General features: G+C 41.5%; 1 long non-coding RNA gene across 1 annotated transcript; it reads left to right on the top strand.

Moving 5' to 3' along the window:
* Positions 1-4,199: 4,199 nt before the first annotated feature.
* LOC116457917 (uncharacterized) lies at positions 4,200-9,556 on the top strand. Its single transcript, XR_004245149.1, has 3 exons — positions 4,200-4,324; positions 8,670-8,778; positions 9,344-9,556. It is a non-coding gene; the product is annotated as an uncharacterized LOC116457917 (long non-coding RNA).
* The last annotated feature ends 7,276 nt before the right edge of the window (positions 9,557-16,832 follow it).

The following is a 16,832-nucleotide window of genomic DNA, read 5'->3' as shown; positions in this document are numbered from 1 at the left end:
TATCATCTCCTCAGAAGGTCAAGTGTTTATCATCTCCTCTCTTTTTTATTTAAAAAAAATTTTTTTGTAGAGACAGGGTCTTGCTATGTTGCCCAGGCTGATCTTAAACTCCTGGCATCAAGTGATCCACCTTGGCCTCTCAAAGCATTGGGATTACAGGCTTATGTCAATTTCCTTGAAGCAGGTGATTTCTTTGTCACTCTTGAGTGTGCTAACTTAAGAAAAACATTCATTTTGAACTCACCTTTCAGGGCAGGGTGCAGTGGCTCATGCTTGTAATCCCAGCACTTTGGGAGGCAGAGGCAGGTGGATCACTTGAGGTCAGGAATTCAAGACCAGCCTGGCCAACATTTCTCTACTAAAAATACAAAAAATACAAAATAAAAATTAGCTGGGCCTGGTGGTATGCACCTATAATCTAAGCTACTCAGGAGGCTGAGGCAGGAGAATCTCTTGAACCTGGGAGATGGAGGTTGCAGTGAGCTAAGATCGTGCCACTACACTCCAGCCTGGGCTATAGAGCAAGACTCTGTCAAAAAAAAAAAAAAAGAAAGAAAATGAATTCACTTTTCAGATGCACCAAAGGCTTGACTCTGGGGGACATAAATGATGTTGATACCTCACCAGAAAAGAGACATTTCAGTGAAAATATGGCATGGGGATAAACAAAAGCAAATGAGGTTAAGCTCTGTGGGTAAGAGCTCAGGCTCTGGACTTGTGGCCTGTCTTGTTGTGATTTCTGGCTCTGTCATTTACCAGCTTGTCCTGGGCCAGGTGCTTTACCTTTCTATCCCTCAGTGCCTTCACCTGTCAAAGGAGGACAATAATCGTCCTTCCTGCATGGTGTGCTGGGAAGATTAAATGGGATATTCCCTGTATATGCTTAGAACCATGTCTCATTCCATACATGATGATCAGCATTTGAGTCACTCATTCAGTTGTTGTGCTAGCCTGGGAGATCCTTATGATCAAGGAGTATTCTCCTGCGTCTTATCAATGCCAATTTGGTTGGTGAGAAAACAAAATTGGTTTCTAGCCAGGGCCACTGTTTGTGTGGAGTTTGCGCGTTTTCCTGTGGCTTTGTGAGTTTCTTTGGGTACTCCGATTTCTTCCCATATCTCAGCGCTGTGCCTGCTAAGTTCCTTGGGGTGTCTCAATGATCCCAGTGTGAGTGAGCGTGGTTGCGGTGTGTGCCTATGTTCTGTGATGGAATGGTGGCCTGGCCTTGCATCCTAAGTGCTGGGATAGGCTCCAACCACCTGCAACCCTGAGCTGAAATAAGTGCATAAATGATTGTCTTGTTTTCATTAATCTCTCTCTAATGTATGTATAGCTCACACTTATTTCAATGTTTAATATTAGAAGTGTTTTGGCCTTTATTTAGAAGTTTGGTGATGTTTTTGTCACCAGAAATATGCCTTAAGAACTGAACTCTTGTTTATATTAATTCTCCTATGGTAAAATTGGTTTTATTTTATATTGTTCTATTTAAAGTAGCAGTTTCCAGGAGCCTATCTATGACATTAGTTGAGGACTTATTGTATTTACCCATGCATTGTTCATCAGTGTGTTCTCTTACTTTGTATCTTCTTCCTTTGGTCTTTAGTTTCTTTCTCTGCTGGCTCTTCCTACCTTCCTCCCTTGAATATTCTCCATAGCCATCACCCACTATGGACTGCACATTGTCCAGCTACCACCTTGTCTCATTACTGCCCAGCTCCATGGACTCATAAACCCACTCCTGTCTGCTGTTATCCCTCTACACCATTGAATTTCCTTTTACTGAAGTCCCTAATAATCAATAAATGGTCAAACACAATGGATCACTTTCAGTCCTTTCTTATCTTACTTTGTGTGAATTTACACTAGATCACAAACTCCATGAGGGAAAAGATATTGTCTTATTCACTGTTGAATTGCTGGTGCTTAGAATAGTCTCTGCCTATAATAGATACTCAATAAATATTTGTTGAATGAATAAAATTATAAATATTATTTACACTCGGTCAGCCATTCCCTTCTTAAAACATTCTTTCTGTCTTCGTCCATAGAAACACCATATTCTTACTTTCTTCTGGAAATTCCTTAGTTCCTTCCTTTCTTAGTATATCCCTCAAATGTTAGTATTCTTCAGAGTTCAGCTCTTGCCCCCTCTCTTCTCTTAAAAGCTTCTTGGGGGACTTCTTATATATCTATGTCTTCAAACATCATATATATATATATATATACGTGTGTGTGTGTGTATTCTGATTACTTCCACATCTTCATCTCTACTCAAATTAATTTTAATATCTTTAGACAATGTAGTCAATTACCTGTAGAATTATTTGATATTTCTCTGCCATTTAAAAATATATATCCAGGGCCAGGAGTGGTGGCTCACGCCTGTAATCCCAGCACTTTGGGAAGCCGAGGCAGGCAGATCACCTGAGGTCAGGAGTTTGAGACCAGCCTGACCAACATGGAGAAACCCCATCTCTACTAAAAATACAGAATTAGCTGGGTGTGGTGGTGCGTGCCTGTAGTCCCAGCTGCTCGGGAGGCTGAGGCAGGAGAATTGCTTGAACCTGGGAGGCAGAGGTTGTGGTGAGCTGAGATCATGCCATTGTACTCCAGCCTGGGCAACAAGAGCAAAACTCCGACTCAAAAAAAAAAATATATATATACATATATGTATCTCCAAAATGAAATTTTTTTCAGAACTTTATGTAGAAAGTGTGAAATGAAAAATAATTAGTTGGAAGCCAAAATATCACCATAATTGCTTAGAAATGCTACATTGGAGGGCACTATTTTGTGTGAGTGACAGATGAGCCCCAGAATTATACAGACCTACTTCTTCAGTTCTAAAATGAACAAGTTGAGCATGGAATATATTTAATTACAAAGAAACCACATTCTCTTTTTTACAGGTGTTATACAATCCTACACCAATATGACTGTGGAGTTGCTGAAGGTTAAGAAGCTGTCTCCACCGTATGTTCTTAAGTAATCATGAACTAGCTTGAGAACATTTGGTGGTGGCTCATTCATGAGTTTGAGAGCAAAACAACTAAATCCCAAGATTAGTTATGCCATCATTCTCTTCTTAAGGATATACAATGGAGTTTGGGGCAGCTAATACACTGTTGACAATTTTGACATTAACAATTTACTTCCCTAGTTTTCTGAGATACACGTGGAACTCAACTCTTTTGAAGTTTAAAACCAGCAAATATTTTACCTTCCCTGAAGTCTAAAACAATGGCAGAAAGAAAATTTTATTTTTTCTATGATAGAATCCTTACCACAGCTGTGCTTACTAAGCACTCTGTGGCCTGCCAGCATCTGCTCAGTCTCTGCATGGGTCACACATGTGTACTTAGGCCATTTGCTAATTTAATGTCAAGCTATAGCCACCGGCACCTCAAAAATCTTCTCGTGAGATGCCCATGCCTTTGCAGAGGCCCTGTTCTTCTACACCTGTCCCTAGGAGCAGCCTCTGCTAATGCAGACAGAGCTGGAGGCTGAGAATTGTCTTTATGAATGATAAAGAATAATTTGGATAATATGACTTGTTGTGTCAAAGCATCTTGCAGGCACAACCTCAGAACTAGGAGAATTTACCTTGTGGATCAAGGCAGTGCCAGGCCACAGCAGGCCTTCCCACATGGAAGGGGTACCCAAGAGGAGAAGCACAAGTCCCTTGTTTACCTCATCAGGCTGGCTTTTTAAAGGAGAAGGATGGAGTTGCTGAGATGGACATGCCTGGCTTATTTTCCCAAAACTATCCATAGGAAATTCACTCTACTTTTCTAGGAGAGGAGTAAGGGGTAAAGCAGAGGCTTGGTATGTTTAGAATAAATCTCTCTGAAGCAAAATTAGGGGAGTGGGGAACAAGCATTTCCCTCCAATGCTATGCTTCTTCTAAGACGTGGTTAAAGTATGACCATCCACTCAATCATCTATGACCATCCACCTCAGCACTACAGCTGTGTCACTCAGCACTATAACCATTAGGCACATGTGGCTACTGAGGTCTTAAAATGTGGCTACTACAAATTCAGCTATGTTATAATTGTAAAATATACCCTGGATTTTGATTACGAAAATGTAATATATCTCATATATATATATACACATACACATATATACATTATGTGTGTGTATATATATATATACACACACACACACATATATATACACACATATATATATGTTTAGATGGAGTCTCGCATTGTTGACCGGGCTGGAGTGCAGTGGTGCAGTCCGACTCACTACAACCTCTGCCTCTCAGGTTCAAGTGATTCTCCTGCTTCAGCCTCCTGATTTGCTGGGATTACAGGTACCCACCACCACGCTCGGCTAATTTTTTGTATTTTTAGTAGAGACTGGGTTTCACGCTGTTGGCTAGGCTGGTCTCGAACTCCTGACCTCATGATCTGGCTGCCTTGGCCTCCCAAAGTGTTGGGATTACAGGAGTGAGTCACCACGCCTGGCCTCATTAATATTTCTATATTGATTGCATGTTGAAATGTGTATTAGCCAGGGTTCTCTAGAGGAACAGAACTGATAAGATACATGTACATATGAAAGGGAGTTTATTGGGTTATTGACTCACATGGTCACAAGGTGAAGTCCCACAATAGGCTGTCTGCAAGCTGAGGAGCAAGGAAGCCAGTCTGAGTCCCAAAACCTCGAAAGTAGGGAAGCCAACAGTGCAGCCTTCAGTCTGCAGCCGAAGGCCTGAGAGCCTCTGGTAAACCACTTGTGTAAGTCCAAGAGTCCAAAATCTGAAGAACTTGGAGTCTGATGTTCAAGGGCAGGAAGCATCCAGCATGTGAGATAGATATAGGCTGGAAGACTCAGTCAGTCTGGTCTTTCCACGTTCTTCTGCCTGCTTTTATCCTACTGCACTGGCAGCTGATTATATTGTGCCCACCCAGTTGAAGGTGGATCTGCCTCTCCCAGCCCACTGACTCAAATGTTCATCTCCTTTGGCAACACCCTCACAGACACACCCAGGAACAATACTTTGCATCCTTCAATCCAGTCAAGTTGACACTCAATATTAACCATCACAAAATGAAAATACTTTGGATATATAAGGTTAAATAAAAAATAATATTAACATAAATGTCACCTATTACATACGTGGCTTGCACTGGACAGCACTGTTGTAAACTAATGGTTCTTCAACTGAAATGAGGAATCTATTGCAGATAGATACTTTCGTGAAATTCAAATTAAAATATCTTTCTATAAAACATCATAAACCTTTACTCTGGATCCTGTGCTTATTTCATTGGCTGCTGTTAAAAAAGAATTTGGTTCTGGCCCTGATTTGAAGAACTTACTAAGAAGTCTGAGTAGAAATAGTTCTAGATGTCTCTTCCTTTCATAGGGCTCATAAGTAATAAAGTCCTATCAATTCTTTCTCTTGTGTATCCTATGTGCATCCTCTCCTCTTCATTCCCATTGCATCTTCCTTAGAGAGACCTTTATTTCCTTCCAGGATTATTGTGAGTGACTACTAAATAGTCTCATTGCCTGCACTCTCATAATCCCTCTATTTAAAACCCTGCAACTCCTCCTCATGCCTCCTGGTCAAAGTACAAAATTCTCCTGAGACCCTCAAGCCACAGATGAATTGACCCCTGCCGGCTCATTCAGGCCACCTTTCCCCGATTCCACACTAGAGTAGCAGCCAACAATTCCTGATCTCAAACATGGCATCCTCTATAGAAAACACGATCTCGTGTAATGCTTGCAAAAACCTGAAATGCTGGCAATATTTTTCCTATATTACTGATTTTTAAAACCAAAGATCAGTCTAGCAGAGTAAATTGTTCAAAAATACTCAGGTAGTAAGGAGCAGCATTAGAATTTGAACTTAGGTCTGTCTAATTCAAAAGGCTATGTCCCTTCCACATGATGTGGTGCTGCTTGGAGTTCCTCTAGCCCCCTCTTGTTTCTGGCTTTAGCACATGCTATTCTCTCAGTTCTCCATCTTCTACTTCTGATCCATTTAGGCTTTTCTTATAATACCTGAGCTAATTATCAACCACCACCTGATGCGTTTCTTGAGACCTCCTGACCCCAAAAGCCTAGCTTCTTCTGGGGCACTTTTGGCTCCTTCATAACACTAAACACACCACTTGGTAGATGGAGGTCTTATTTATTTCCCCTTCTGATTCCTCCTGATGCAGAAGCCATCCTCTATGCTTAGCACTATGTCTATTATGGGAGATGCTTAATAATTAATTCATTCATCTTTTCATGTATCCAACTAATAATTATTAAGACAGACAAAGGCCCTGTCTTCATGGAGCCTACCTTGTAGTGAAGGGAAATTGAAAGAATAAACTGAAAATTTAAAAGTGTGTGTGTGTGTGTGTGTGTGTGCGCGCGTGTGTTTGTTCTGCTTGCTTGTTCTTCCTCTAGGTGTTTTAGCGCACCACTTACCCTAATGATATTCACCAAGGGTGCTCAATTTGTACTGCTCCAGCCAGCTGCTGTGTGCCAGCGCAGCCATCTGCTTTCTCTCGTTGCCATCCCCAGGCGGGCAGCCTGTCAGACGGGGGCATGGTCGTTCCTTCTTTTCCCATTTGTTCAGTGTCTCTGGATTCAATTTTCTCCTTTTCATTTGGGGAATGTCTCAGGCGTGCCCAGGAAATTTCCTTCCAGCTCCTCTACATCACCCTGTCATATGTCAGATGTGCTCAGCAAAATTGTCTATGCTCTTGAGGACAGGCTGCTCAGTGGACCATGGAGCCTCAGCCTCATTCTCTGCATCAGCCAGACTTGGCATAAGCCAGGACCTGTTTCAGCCTCAGTTTTCTTGTCCATAAAATGAGAAGATTAGAATATTCTAAAGTTGATGCTTGGCATCCTTTTCTCTTCCCAGGAGTCTTGTGTAAAAACTGAACAGATACAACAGGTTTACTCATCCATCAGCAATATCTACTGAACACCACTATGTTCCAGGCATTGTCTTGGGTGCTGATTATGAAGCAATGAACACAGCAGTCTTGATTCTCTTGAGGCTTATGTCCTGGCTGGAGGAAGCAGATGGACAAGTGAATGCATGGTTATGTCAGGTGGTGATGAGAATGTCAGAGTACAATACCCAAGGTAAAGTGGGTGGGGAGTGTCAATGGAGAAGTGGATGGAGGCTATTTCATGTAAAACAGATAAGGTGACCTTTGAGCAGAGACCTGAAGGAAATGAGCACTACTTGGAAATCTACCCCACTAGTCATATAGAGTCCCCAACCATATGCCCTGCTACTCATGCCACACATCTCTCCCCTGTCAGTCTATTATTTCAAGCTTATGATATACATGGACATTGTTTTTCTCAGGGAAGCTCTCAGAATGACAGAAAAATCCATCGGTTATGCTCAACAGTCTTCAACATCTCCAACTCCACTGCACACCTGCTCTTTCTTTGTTCCTTGTCTTGCACAGAGAGGAGAATGACTGGTAATCAGGAGTAGCCCAAACTCACGTCACAGCCTGCTGGGACCAGGGGAAGGAGGTGCCTTCACACAGAACAACCCCTTCTTGTAAACATTCTCCCTTCCCCACCATGAAGAACATTTGGGCAGTTGTTTATAGGAGACAAATATTGACACAGAAGACTGCAGAGAAGATTTGCAACGTGCTTCATGGGGCAAATAGATATAGTGGGCTGTCTGTCCCCCCAACCCTTCTCAGCTAAGCCCACCTACTCGGGGTGCTGTCTACTTCAGGACAATCACTAAGTGACACATGTGTCCTCATACTTACCTTTCAGACCATGTCCCACCCCTAAGGAGTTTTTCAGAGAAGGATGGTAAAGTGAATGGAACTTCCTATCATTGACTGTTTTCACTACTCTTTCTCATTAACCTATATGGAGCTTCACTGCCATTCATAATGTTCACGGTGATCTTAGCATAGCCTTTCATTTGGTGAGGCTACTAGATGTAGTTACCTTTTTTTTTTTTTTTTTTTTTTTTTTGAGACGGAGTCTCGCTCTGTCGCCCAGGCTGGAGTGCAGTGGCGCAATCTCGGCTCACTGCAAGCTCCGCCTCCCGGGTTCACGCCATTCTCCTGCCTCAGCCTCTCCGAGTAGCTGGGACTACAGGTGCCCGCCACCATGCCCGGCTAATTTTTTTGTATTTTTAGTAGAGACGGGGTTTCACCATGGTCTAGATCTCCTGACCTTGTGATCCGCCCGCCTCGGCCTCCCAAAGTGCTGGGATTACAAGCGTGAGCCACCATGCCCGGCTGTAGTTACCTTTTAATTCCTCAGTAGTTCAATGGCAGAGAGTTAAGCTTTGACAGGTTCCCCATCTGCTTCCTCTGTGTGCCCCCATACGAAGAACCCCAAATAAAACTGAGCAAGATAGAGCCATGTTAGGTAGAAAGAAACAGCCCAGAGTCTTTCATTCATTTTAACAACTTTTTGACTAAATTAGTACTAGATCAATTTATTAGTTTAGCCGCTAGTGGGCTTGGGACACACAATTTACCTGCATTGAAGAGAAGCCACAGACTTAAGGCATCTTGGTCTCTCATAGGTAAAAAAAAAAAACATACACACACACACACACACACACAGAAATATTGAATGAGATTCTTTTGCCCACCCCCAACTCATTTTTCAGAGCAATTGTTTCAGGTCCATTTTATTTTCCTCTGCAGAGCAAACCAGTGAAAAAATGGCCTTCGTACTCCTGAGAGACCTTTCACCGGGCCTTCTACTTTTGAATTCTCTCCATAGCTGGTTTCCTCTTAGGCCCCGATAGAGCAGGTGAATATAAATGATTGTTCAGCTGAAGAGGGAGGGGACATTTCATTTTCTGGTTGTAACTGAGGAGAGGAGAGGAGAAGAGGTGATGTGTAATGTAAAGGATCGGGTTTAAGCTAAGGTCCTTGAAAACAGTGGGAGCTAGAAATCAATTAAAGAAAGAAGCAAATAGTGACATTAGCTAATATTCGTTGGGTCCTTATTGCATGCTGGGTATGCAGTAAGGATACTACGTTTTAAATGTAAAATAGTGCATGTAAACCGTGAACCATTCACAGGATACTGTGAACATTGTGCATGCACTATTCAATTTGCCCTTGTCACAATTCTCTGAAGTAAAGACAACTGTTACCCGCAGTTTATAGATGAAGAAACAGAGATAGCAAGAGATTAAATAACTTGCACACAGTCATGTGCTTAGCAAGCAGAGCAGCTGGGGAGGAACCTAGCTGGTTCCAGGGCTCCTGTACCTCACCTCTGTGTAGTACCTCTTTGCTGAATGATTTGGTACATTTTTGGGATGCCTGCCAAAAAAGAACAGTTCCTGATGGCTCAATTTTCATTGCAGTCCCTGAATCACACAGGCATGCTGACTACGTCCTTTCCTGGTACAAACCATCGTGTGGGAAACACACAGCAAGAAGCATCTTCAGGTCACAAGACAGGTAATACCATCTACCTGAATTTTTTCAAAAGCAGCAGAAATTTAGTTTTCTATTTCAGTGGCTTCTAACAGAGATCACTGTTTGCACAAGATTAAATGTCTGCAGTTGTCATCTTATCTCAGTGTGTGATATGGGACGATGATGTATGTGGCAAGGTTTGCTTAGGTCACCCTTGTAGAAAGTGGCCTCAGTATGATTCAGAGGTGATTGGAATCTGGGAAGGATCTTAGAGTAGAAGACGGATTTGTCTCCCCAGGTTTTATGGCTACAATGAGGCAATAAGTATATTTTGTTGGGGAGAGAAATAAAACAAGAAAACTTCCGGATTTACAGATTTAGGCTGTGAGTTTTCAAAAATTCACTATAAGCTCTGACATGAGGTTGACAATTTCCTGTTTGCTGTTGTTGGCTTCTTCTGTTATAAAAATTCAGGATTGGAAAAGGTATTACTAAATATTGGAGAGAGATATTAAAGTATCTTTAATAAAGATATAATATCTTTAATAAAGAAACTGATACACAGTTGATATTTTCTGCAAGAATTGAATGGATATTTTTTTAAAAGTACAGATTTAACAAGAAGGTGAGCACCTAAGTACTGGGCATGTGTATAAATAATGTGTGTCTTGGTTAAAAATCAAAGCCAGAGATTTCTGTAACCGTGATGGGTAAGAAATATAAAACCTACCATTTAAACTTAAAATCTATTTGATATCTAATTAAAATTAAAAATGTTAATATTTATTTAGGGAAGATGGTCCCTTTGTTCTAGGACCAGTTGAAATACACCAGTTTGTTACCAATTGTTCCACAAGTTTTGAGGAAAAGTTCAAGTGTCATTAATCTAAATCAAAATATTTAAGATTGAAAAATGAATGTCCTGCCTGGTAACATAGGTAGTGTAAATTGTTGTGCATGGCTGGGTCAAAACTGTATTGATTCTCTTTCATGTTCTAGAATTTTTAAGAGGAAAGGAAATGGGGAGCATACAGTTTTGGGGGACTCTACGTGAGTTTAGAGTACCCTGTGCTGAAAACTATGGTGTGATCTTACAGAGTCAGTTCTTACAGGTATTTTGGCTCAAGTAGTTACTTACAGCAACTGAGTATTGACACAGAAGACTTTAGAAAGGACTCACTGACATGCTGTTCTCCATTCACTGGTGTAGAGAACTGTCCTGAGTTCATCACAGCTATTCCCAATGGAATGGTTTTTGTCCTAATGGTAGGGTTATATCAGATAGAATGACCAAGCTTTTGGAAAGTGTACTGATGTTGTGATATCATATTCTGATAAGATTGTTCTTCTGAGGCCAAAGAATGAGGCCATGCTTCTTGGGGGATTCCCTAGAAGGGTGTGTGGGGGTGGGGGGGCTCATCATCACTCATCCTGGGTGGAGGCAGATATCAAGGAAATAAGAACTTGAATGATGAAAATTACACAGTGAAGTGGACATTTTTCCTGCCTGGTGTAGGGAGATCTCAAGAGGTGATGTGAAGCCGAGACACAGATATATTCAGTGGCCCTGTAAAAAGAGGATGATCTAGTCCTGCCATGCATTCATTTATCTTATTTTTAAGAGGTACATATGGAGCGATGACTACATGCCAGGTACAGGAAGATAACACTGAAAAAGTAGACACAGCTTCTATCCTTGGAAAGCTTATTGTTTAGGAGGGGGAGATAAGTATTAAATGGCTTTTTAAAAATCAATTTTATTTGTCTATTTATTATTTCTAATTGTGGTCAAATACACATAAGTATTTACCATCTTAACCATTTTTACACGTCCATAGTGGCATTAAGTACATTCACATGGCTGTGCAATCATCACCACCATCCATCTCCAGAGCTCTTTTCATCTTGCGGAACTGAAACTCCATACCTGTCAAACAAGAACCCCCATCTTCCCCTCTTCACAGCATCTGACAGCCACCATTCTACTTCCTATCTCTATGAATTTGACTACTCTACATATCTCATACAAGTAGAATCTTATATTTGTCCTTTTGTCATGAGCTTATTTCACTTAGCATAATGTCTTCAAAGTTAATCCAGGCTGTGCATGTGTCAAAATCCCCTTCCTTTCTAAAGCTGAGTAATATTCTGTTGTATGAATCCACCACATGTTATTTATTCATTTATTTGTTGATGGACACTTGGGTTGCTTCCACCTTCTGGTATTGTGAATCATGCTGCTATGAACATACAGGTGTTCAAAGGTGTTTGAGTCCCTGATTCTACTTCTTTTGGGTGACAAATTGCTTTTTAAACATGAAAAATAAAAACACAACTATGAAATGTGAAATGAAAGATCACTAAGCAGTGACAGTAACACAGGGTGCCTTGACCTGATTAGGCAGTGAGAGGCTTATTGGGAGGCATTCCTGGAGGAAATGACACTTGAGACAAGGCCAAAGTTGGTGTCGTGAGAACCAGGGGAAGGGGAAGAAGCAAGAGCCTTCTAGGTTTCTGCAGGAGCAAGCCAGAGACCTAAAAGAGCACACGACTCAGAACCTGGAGGAATTCCACGTGTGGATGGATCAGGAGGAAGGTTAAGACTCCTTAGGACCCGTGTCTGTGGGCTTTAGGAAAAGTAAAGTAGGCGAATATTTGTAAGTTTCAGTTTGCCAGGCTATTTTCATTTCTTTATCTTGGACATTCAAAACAAAATCTTTTTTAAAAAGTGGACCTTGTCCCAGGTTTGCTGTGGAGAGCATTAAGGAAAGCACTTGCAGGGAGACAACAGCCTCCATATGAGCAGAGATGGAGACCCGACCAGTGGCAGTCCCACAGGGACCTTGGTGATGGAGGGGTAATGTGGTGCTTGACCGTGATGAAGGGGCCAGTGCAAAAGAATCCTGAGGCCCCTGGGGGCCTCTGAGAATAACTTGTGTAGCCCTGGAAAAGTGCCCTTATTTTCCGTCATGGGTTGATAACACCTGGCAAGTTGGTACATATGCACATTGCATCCCTTTCCAGGTTTATTCATTTATTTTAGGGTGAGGTATGTGCTTTTGTGGTCAAATGAAGGTGGAATTGCTCACATTCCAGAATCTATAGTACTTACACCAAAGGAAAAAATATGTAACAGTTTGCTTCTCTTATCACAAATTTCAAGGCTATCAGCATATTCACTGTGAAGTCCATATATTCTAAATAGTGGACGTATTCTCTTGGTTCTTAGCCCTAAGCAATTGACTTTTGGATCAATATGTTTTAAAAATCATTGGTTTGCAGCCTTAAAACACTGTCTCAGTAACAAAGCATGAGCCCCTTTGGCTTTGTCCACTGAGAAACTCGGAGTCAAATTCAGTGACCATTTGAGGAAAACAGCCCCTCTCAGTTACAGGGGCTTTCTCTGCTTCTGTTTCCTTTCGGTTTCAGCTCTAACTTACAACTAACTCCTCAGATTTACATACATTGCAGACGTTTCAAGTACTGTGGAAACAGATCAGGCTCACATAGCAAAAGAATTCTTATCATCTGTACTAGTAGAAAATTTCAGCTACTGACACTCATTGGATAGCCTAATATTTTCCCTAAATGTTCCAATTCTTCTCTTTAGTTGGAAGCAGAAAATCTTAGCTGAGCCCTGGATGCCTGCAGGATATAAGTATGACATTTTTAGTAAAATTGGTATGCTAAGATTATAAACATAGAAAGGGAGAGAACATTTCTAGATTACCTTACGAATCACAAAAACCAAGTTAATAGTACACCACCTTATTGATGGGAAAACATGAATCATATTTAAGTTTGGGGAGGTCAGAGGAGTCAACTGCAGTGGTAGATCTATGGCTTTAACAGTCACATATGTTCATAGGGATGATGAGCTTAAATTTCAGCTGTTGTTAGTATGTATGTGTGTGTTATAGGTGCACAACATGATCACCCCCACATAATCGGTTATCACTTAATCGATTAACTATTGGGGCAAGCTAGTCAAATTTAGTGGTATGCCGGAAGCAGCAGTAGTGGCAGCTGCATTTTGATCTGTGCATTCTCACCCAAGGAAAGGAATTTACAGCCAATATTGGTGCATTAAAATCATCAGACACTGTAACAATAGGTGGCTTTGTGGTAACCTTATAAAGGAAAGGCAACCAGCACTAAAAAGGTTTTTAAAGTATCTATTTGCCGTCCCCCGCCACTTTCTTAACCATTACCTGGTAAAATCCCTTTTTCTGCTGACACTGTTTATCAGATTATGTATCCTATAAAAGTAAAACACTGCCTTTGCCTGATGAGAATATATTCTGTTCATAATCCTGGTAAGTTTACGTAAGTGGATGCATAAAATATGTTCTGCACACTACAAGTGATTTGAATGCATACGGGATGAAGCAAAGAAAGACTTTGTTTTCCTACTTAACATACTGTTGGGAATCTTGGAGTGGAGAGAAATGAAGCAAATTATTACACCCATGAATCTCAGAGAGGTCATGGGGACTCAAGGGAGTGAATCATCTCATTTATTCAGCAGTGCGGAGTTACAAACATCTCAATATCGCGATTGTTCATGTAACTGAAGGTCGTTTCTGTGAATGCCAAAACTTTCAAATTTCTTACCTTTGTGAAATAATTTCTAAAGGTATGCATTGCAGACCTCCTTATCTTCTTAAGTGTTTGCAGACATTTGTGACATTTTAGAAACTTATGATTCTTGTTTGGGGTAAATGCCTACTGATATCACTTTTACATATAGCAGCTGCTTCAGGGGTGGACGTAGTCTGCCATATTTGCCCTGGGTTGCCATCCTCTCCAGTCACAACTGGTGGAACTGGAAATGTGTACCTGAATCAGTCCAATCCAACAAATTTTTTTTTTTTTGAGAATTCAGATTTGAGGTACAAAGACACTGAGGTAAGGAGATGCAAGGTGAAAATGTGTTAACTCTTTCAAGGCTGCAGTCACACCAGGGCCAGACAATGCCATCTGCAAGCTGAACAGAAAGCACAGGTAAGCAGAAGAGCAGGTTATGCAGACAAGAGATGGTGCACAAACAAAGAGGCTGCCTTCAGGTAGGGTAACAGGGCCACATGACACAAAACTGAAGGACTGCCTCTAGGGTTTTGTCTTGTTTACCATCAAAGAGAATTGATGAAATTGTCAGGCACTTGGGAACTCCCTGACATCCAGTTCATCTGCTACTTTATTTCAGGCCCCTTTCCTTCCCTGAAACTATTCACTGGGTTTCTAACACAGTCCCCACGCCCTCTAACTTGGCCTTTGTGTATGCTTGCTAGTCCTTCTGCCCGAAAATTTCTTTTCTTCCTCTTAGCATTTTCCCTATGTGCAGTTCTACTAATGCTTCAAGACCCAGATAAAATAACATTTTCTTCAACAAATCTTCCTTGGATCATCAAGTCAAAGGAAACTCTCTCTCTCTTGAAACCATAGCATTCTAGGTCAACCTCTGCCACCATCGCTGCCACCCTCTATCTGGTATTAGAACAATCCACACACATTCATTTCCTGTTAATTCATTACACTCCTCTGTGAACAAGATCTCTTTCTGATTGTCGATGGACTCTCCAATACTAGTGCCTTGCACAGAACACAGCACAAAGTAGCTGTCCATTAAATTATGTATTTATTTAGGAGACAGGGTCTCGCTACATTGCCCACACTAGACTCAAACTCCTGGGCTCTGGGGACCCTCCGGCCTCGGCCTCCAAGGTAGCTGGCACTACGGGCTCCTACCACCATTTCTTTTGCAATGAATGAAAGAATGAAGATCTAATCAGCTGCAAGAATTCAGGATCGGTGTTTTTGATTTATACTAAATCTTGCCATAATTGGATAAAATCATGTGCTCAGATGTGCCTCTCTTTCCCACAGCCACCCATCTTTGAAATAAACTATATGTGTTTGTCAAACCACAGGGGTAACCATTTTCCCTTTAATCTTCTAATAAAAAATGAAAAAATCCTAGCATCATCTGATTTTTGAGGTGGAGCTGTCTTGCTGTTTCCAGGGCAATCAAGTGGGTCCCAAAGGAGCTGAACACATGGTTTAGAAGCTCCCCAGGGCTGGGGCTGAGTCCAGAGAGGGAACAGGTAATGATGAAAATCTGTGCTGGGTGACTTAGCAGTTATTTCCCGTTGATCATTCAGAGCTCTGTTGATGAAAGGAGCCAAATAAAACACTTTTGAAGTGGCAGCATTGCAAAGAGGGGGTGAAGACTGAATAACTTTGATTTGCTCCCTCTCTTATTTGATTTAAAATGCTGGAAAGAAGGGAACAGGAAAAAAGGAAAAAAAATAATTATCCCAAGCTCCTGAGCTAGTGACGTCCTTGCTCTCTCTGTGCACTAAGTGCAGCAAAGTGCATAGCGAATGCATAAGCAGAAATATTTAATATGCATGATATAATTATGTGGTGTTGGTTCACTGATTTCCTAGCATTATTCTGCACATCTCTCTTGAAGGAGCTATCCCAGTGAAATGAGATTTTAATAAAAAGAATCTGTATGGTATATTGTTGAACATTCAGGACACTTCTGCCTTTCCCAGTGATGCTGGACTGAGAACACAGTCCTATCTGAAAATATGATGTTTACATACAAATATAATATGCCAGAGCAAAATAATATAATTTCTTCCCACAATCAACTGAACACATGTACTTTATTCAGCTGACCTTTTGGAGGACTTTCTTTTTCCCCTAGATGGGCCCTGTTTATTTGTTTGGGTTATTTCCCCCAGCGTCGGAACTTTGTGTAATTACCTTGTGCCCCCAAGGTGAATTGTTCTTGAAAACATAGCATCAATAATGTAGTCGGTGCTGTGGTTTGGATAGAGTTTGTATGGTCCCGCCAAGTCTCATGTTGAAATTTATCCTCAGTGTTGGAGATGGGGCCTGGTGGGAGGTGTTTGGTTCATGGGGGTGGATCCCTCATGAAGGGCTTGGTGCTATTCTCTAGGTAATGAGTGCTCAGCCTATTCCCATGAGAGTGTTCCCTCAATTGCTGGCTGTTAAAATGAGCCTGGCTCCTTTCCTCTCTCTTGCTTCCTCTCGTCATGTGATCTATACACACCAGCTTCTCTTTGCCCTCTGCCATCAGTGGAAGCAGCCTGAGGCCCTTACCAGAAGCAGATGCTAGCACCATGGTTCTTGTACAGCCTGCAGAACAAATCTCTTTTCTTTCCTTTCTTTCTCTTTTTTTGAGACAATGCCTTGCTCTGTAACCCAGGTTGGAGTGTAGTGGTGTGACCATGGTTCACTGCAGCCTCAACCTTCCAGCCTCAAGTTATCCTCCCACCCCAGCCAACTGAGTAGGTGGGACCACAGGTTTGTGCCATCAAACCTGGCTAATTAAAAAAAAATTCTTTTTGTAGAGACAGGGTCTCACTATGTTGTCCAGGATGGTCTTGAGCTCCTGGGCGC

This window comes from Hylobates moloch, unplaced genomic scaffold (genome assembly GCF_009828535.3).
Source record: "Hylobates moloch isolate HMO894 unplaced genomic scaffold, HMol_V3 SCAFFOLD_18, whole genome shotgun sequence".
Classification (NCBI taxonomy): domain Eukaryota; kingdom Metazoa; phylum Chordata; class Mammalia; order Primates; family Hylobatidae; genus Hylobates; species Hylobates moloch.
This window is presented reverse-complemented; position numbering and strand designations above follow the sequence as displayed.